This window comes from Octodon degus, unplaced genomic scaffold (assembly GCF_000260255.1).
Source record: "Octodon degus isolate 3935 unplaced genomic scaffold, OctDeg1.0 scaffold00049, whole genome shotgun sequence".
NCBI lineage: Eukaryota > Metazoa > Chordata > Mammalia > Rodentia > Octodontidae > Octodon > Octodon degus.
The window spans coordinates 4,264,121-4,269,685 of record NW_004524625.1 but is presented as its reverse complement, the minus strand read 5'-3'; the positions used below and the strand labels follow the sequence as shown (position 1 = coordinate 4,269,685).

The window sequence follows — 5,565 nt, the reverse complement described above, 5'->3', positions numbered from 1 at the left end:
GAGGCCCTCAGACGCAACAGGAAGCCTCTGCAGGGCAACAAGGGGCTCCTGCAGGGGCACCCTGAAAGCAGGGAACCTGTATGCCAGGCTGGGGCAAGGCCAGGTCCTTCAGGTAACACAGGCCTTTTCCTCCCTAGGTATGATCAGGAGTCTCTGGGACCGCTGCCCCAGGCCCCCAGGACAGTGATATTCTGGAAAGCCAGTTCAGACTTGGCAGCAGAAGCTGTGACCACAGCAAAAGAATTAGAGGAGGCAGTCTCATCAGTGGCCACTGCCCCTTTTTCTTTCCATAAAACTCTCCCTCTTCTTTGGTGCTTCCTAATTTAAGCAGCTTGATTTAGAGAAATTACATAACATGTGAAGCCACTAACATGCTGAGTTGATTTAAGTCACTCGTCTCCCTGAGCCACCTCTGTTTCTTCATCTGTGAAATGGGTGTAACAGTAACACATAACTACCTACCTCACAAGGCTGTTGTGAGGATCAAATGAAATGAATAAATGCTAAGCAGTTATCACTGGTGTCTGTCCATGAGGGCGACAAAACCTAGTTCCTCCTTCCTTTTTTTTTTTTTTTTTTGCAGAACCGGGGATTAAACTCAGGCCCTTGCACTTGCCACGGAAGCACTTATTCCACTGAGCCATCACCCTGGCCCCTTTGGTTTGTTTTTGTTTTTTATTTTGTTCTTTATAAAATTTTATTCTTACATGTACAACAGACTCCAGGAACACACTTCATTGTAGCTATAGGAGTCAAGAGATGTTACAGCAGGGCATCCAGATATCTAAATAGGAATGGAATCCAGAGTCAACATCATTGTACACACAAGGAACAGTTAATTTTTTGCCAGATTTTTTAATTCCACCTGTGGCCTGGGGGCCCTTTCCCATGGCCTTCGTTCTTAGCTCCTCAAATTTCTTCTGCTCTTCCTTTTGCTTCTGTTTGAATGCTCTGTCTTCCTCATCCGTCTCCTTGGCCTGTTTCTTGGGCTGCTTCAGGGGCTGCTGCTTGTCACCTTCGTGGCAGGACATGGTGCCCGCACACCCTCCAGAGCTGAGCTCCAAAGGCAGCGACCTTCCCTTTGGTTTGTGTGTGTTTGTTTTAGTACCAGGAATAAGCTCAGGACCTTGCACTTGCTAGGCAGGCACTGTGCCGCTGTATCCCTGGTGTCTGGTTTGGTTTTTTGAGACAGGATCTCCCTGTATAACCTGGCTTGCCCTGAAGTCATGACCCTTCTGCCTCAGCCTCTTGCATGTGGGGACCTCAGGTGTGGACTGAGGCTCTCCAGTCTTGAAGCTGACTGGCTCGAGTCTGAATCCTGGCTCCATCACATGCTGTGTGTCTTGGCCAAGTAGCCGCGCTGCTTTGTCCCCGGGCTGTGCACCATAGCCAGTCGGTCCATGTGGGAATTCCAGGCCGGGCTGGCCCACAGAGCATGGTGGCTGGCTCTTTCAGGAGGTAGTTACGGGGACAAGGAGTCCAGGAGGGCACAATATAACGAACTGTTACAGGACACTCGTTGTGTGCAGAGGTGGGTATAGCCCGGAAGATGCTGAGAGCACCACACACATGCTGTGCCAACTTCAGGAGAGAGTGGTCTTCTCAGAAGGTGCTTTATGGGTGATCCAACAGGGCCCTGAGGGCAAGCATGTATGGACAGAATGACAAGGAGGGCCCTGTGAACTGAGCAGACAGCAGGCAGGCAGGGCCCTGAGGGTGAGGGCCTCAGCGATCTCAGCACAGGCACAGTCTTGCCACACTCACGTCCATCGCAGGGAAGGTTAGGCGTCTACTCTGCAAAGGTGTGAGAGGGAGCATAGGATGCCCAGGTGGCATGCTGGTGGTACCGTCCTGGTGGGCGCGGCAGTCCATTCGTGTGGGGAGCAGCAGGGCTGTGCTGCCCGTGAACCACCCCTCCGCCCGCCCCCACTCCCCGTATGAGATCCTGGGGGATGGCACCCAGACGGAGCTCCATACCGTTGGACTCTGTCCCAACAAAAGCCAGCTGAAGCACAGCCTGCCAGCTCTCTTCTCTGTCCCAGGGTAGTCCCACATAGACAGAATGGTTAGAGTGCAGGGGGAGCTCACCCCACCTTGGTGCAAGCACCTTGCATGGCTGTCCTGACGGGCTCTGCATGCTTGAAGGCCAGGCACCGTGCTGTGAACTCACACTCTCAGGATCACTAAAGGCCCTTGACCCTTTCATCAAAGGCCAAGCCTGCTAACCCTGTTCTACTGGGGCCAGGGCTCGTGGGTAGGAATGGCCGTGGACCCCCTGACCCACACCTCAGTGCTCACAACAGCCTGGCAGCCCATGCTGCAGCCACCTGGTCTTGGGAACTGCTCTGTGGCCTAAATTACAGCATTTGTGAAACTGCCCATGTGTTCACCCCAATTCCAGCTTCCTTTTACAAATTACTCCTAAAATAATCTGTTGCAGATGGGGCCTAGCAAAGGTCAGCTTGTGGGCAGCGCACCAGCCTGTCCTTTCCCGGGCTGCAGTCTCTTCACATTGACCAGCTGTGTGTGCTTGGATCCCATGGGGCCCAGGGCTGGTGGGGTGGTTGGCAGGGCAACGAGGCCCAGTGATGATCTCCAGAGCAAAACAACCTTGAAAACATGCATCAGAGAAGGGCCAGGCTGGTTTCCAGGCCTGCAGGGTCCTGGCCTTGGCAGCCCCATCTTCCCAGACATCCCTGCCCTCAGGCTCCCGCGGCGCTGCGGACAGTGAATGACACATTTACCCAGTCTGGGACATGGAGCCCAAAGGGCCGCTGAGTACCCATAGCACCCAGGACCCCACAACAGATGGCAGAACAAGCTCCCAGGCGGGGCTGCCTGGCCCTGACTCCTCTGAGCAATTGCTTTACACATAGCACACCAGGCTTTGCAAAACCTTTGTCCGCATCTTCCAGCTGGGTGGTGGCCCTAGAGTGTCCCTGCCCATTCCTCTTTGCCTGCCAGGCCTGTCCCTGGAGTCTAGATTCCCTTTTATTAGGACTTGGGTAAGGGCCGGCTGAGCCCCATTTGAAATCCTCCAGGGATCAATGGGGTCAGCTAAAATCAGAGGGTGCTCTCTGCCCAACCCATGCATTCACTTTATAAATCGTGTATTGGATTTACTTAATAAGCACCCTTTGGTAACTGACAGGTCACCAAACTCCATCATGTCTATAGCATCCTTTCACCATCCCGTAGCTTGCGCCATGCCATCTCATACTTCAGTCTGGGCTGACCTTTACTAGCTTGTCTTCAGAGCCAGTATCTGCCCGTCCAGCAGCACCCTGTATGCTCCTTGCCTTCCAGGCTCCACCACACCCCACCCTGCCCCATACCTAAGGAAGACTCACCCACTGCAGTTGTTCACAGGCAGTGTGGTACTGGCCAATATTCAAGAACTACTGGGGACCACTGCCCACGTATGAATTGCTCCCTGTGGGTTACTCACAAGCTGATAAGAGGGACAGGCTGGGCTCCGAGCCTGCTGAGCCAGCCCAGTACCCCTCCGCCTCCATCAGCGAGCTGAGAGCATGCTTGCCAATCAGGAGCCCTGCCTACGCTTGTGTCCGCACTGTCTTGGACATAGTGCCCCGCACACAAGGTGCTCAGTATGTCTGAGGGACCACTACCCGGACTTGCAAGGCGTCCCATGTGTCCTCTCTTGCTCAAAAGTATTGCTCACACTTTTTCTGTAGCCCAAGGGAAAAAACAATACAAACCTCGCTTTTTACAGACAAGCATTACCCTGTTAAGACAGCACAGGTTCTGGAATGAGAGAGCTGTCAGATCAAATTCCAACTTTGTGGGGAGATAGCTCAGCAGTCTTAAGCACTTGCCTGGCAAGCACAAGGACCTGGGTTCAAACCCTGGTACCATCTGCCATGCTGGCCCTGGTACCTCAGGTGCACTGTGCCAGCCACCAAAACCGGGCATGGTGGTGCACGCCTGTAATCCCAGTGCCAGGGAGGCTGAGACAGGAAGATCACTAAGAGTCTGAGCTGTGTAGCAAGACCCTGTACCAAATAAATAAATAAATAAATAAATAAATAAATAAATAAATAAATAAATTTTTAAAAGATTTAGCTTTGCTACCTATTGGTGTAGCAGCCTTCACTGAGTCACTTAACCTCTGTCTGCTCATCTGTAGAAAACTGGATGGAGCTGTTGTAAGGGTTTGATAAGGACTGCTCCATAGCTTTTGGGCAGTGTCTGGAGCACAGTAAGTCCTGGCTGTTGAATATTATTCTCTGTATTCCGATGATGACTTTCTGTCTTCTCCTTCTACTGCTGTTCTGCTTGCCTCCTCCCTCAGTCTCCTGCGTGGCCCGTGGAGGCCTATGGAGGCTGCGACCTCCACCTGGAGCCTCTGCTCTCCCCTCGCGGTCTGCTGCCTCCCCTGCTGCCTCCCCCTCTCACAGGCCCTCTCGCTGCCCTTCCTCCTCTGTTTTTCCTGCCCCATCTTGACATCTCCTTGGCTGTGAAAAAGCAGATCTCATTACACACATACACATGTATAGTGAAAGTTTGTGTCCTCCTAAAATTCATGTTAATCCTAACCTTCAATATGATGGTATTTGAAGGGGGTGCCTTTGGGAGGTGACTGGGTTGAGGGTGGAGCCCTCCTGAAATAGGTTAGTGCCCTTAGAGTACAGTGCTGGGGAGATAGCCCAGCGGTCTAAGCGCCTGTCTGGCAAGCGCAAGTTTTCAAGTTTGATCCCCAGTAGAGCATGCTGTGCCAGCCCTGCCCTGGGCACGCCAAGCTGGCCAACAAGACTGGCATGGTGGTACATGCCTGTAATCCCAGCGCTGGGGAGGCTGAAAACAGGAGGATCATTGTGAGTCCAAGCTGTGCAGAAAGACCCAGCTTAGTGCTGTGTGGTACCTCAAAGTCCACGTACCCAGATGTGCCATTAGGAGGTGGTAGAACTCTGAACAGGTGCGGCCTACCACCCCTTGCGGGGGGCAGCAGCTCAGCGGGATCCGGATCACGGATTCCAGTTTCCTCCTTCTCTCTACACTGCCTGGCTTGAGAAGCGGCCCTTGCTCTCAATATGCGTCTGCCGCGAGGCGCTGCCCTCAGCAGAGACCCAAACCAGTGGAGACCCCAAGCTTGGGCCACAGCCTCCAGACCCATAAGCAAAAATAAATCTTACTTTACTTTGTAAGCAGCCTATGACAGGAATTTTATTGTAGTGGAATAGAAAGCTGACTAAAACCCAGTGTCTTACGAGACACCACATCAGCTTGTCCTTTGGACTTACCAACCTCTAAAACTGTGAGAAATAAACTGTTGTTTGGAGGTCAAGGGTGTCACTCACTGGTATAGCACTTGCCTAGTATGTGCAAATTCTTGGGTCTGATTCCCAGCCACAAAAAAGAAAAAAGAATGCTTCAAAAAAGAAAAATGAGGGGGGCTTGTGGTTTCACTCAGTTGTTTAAAACACCTGCTTGGGGGCTGGAGAGATGGCTTGGGCTGGAGAGATGGCTCAGTGGTCTAAAGCACCTACTTAGAACAAGCTTAGCAAAAGCATCAGGGACCGCGGTTCAATCCCCCAGCACCACATG

General features: G+C 52.5%; 1 pseudogene; it reads right to left on the bottom strand.

The window, feature by feature from the left end:
- Positions 1–752: 752 nt before the first annotated feature.
- LOC111817118 lies at positions 753–1,043 on the bottom strand (annotated as a pseudogene).
- Positions 1,044–5,565: the final 4,522 nt, after the last annotated feature.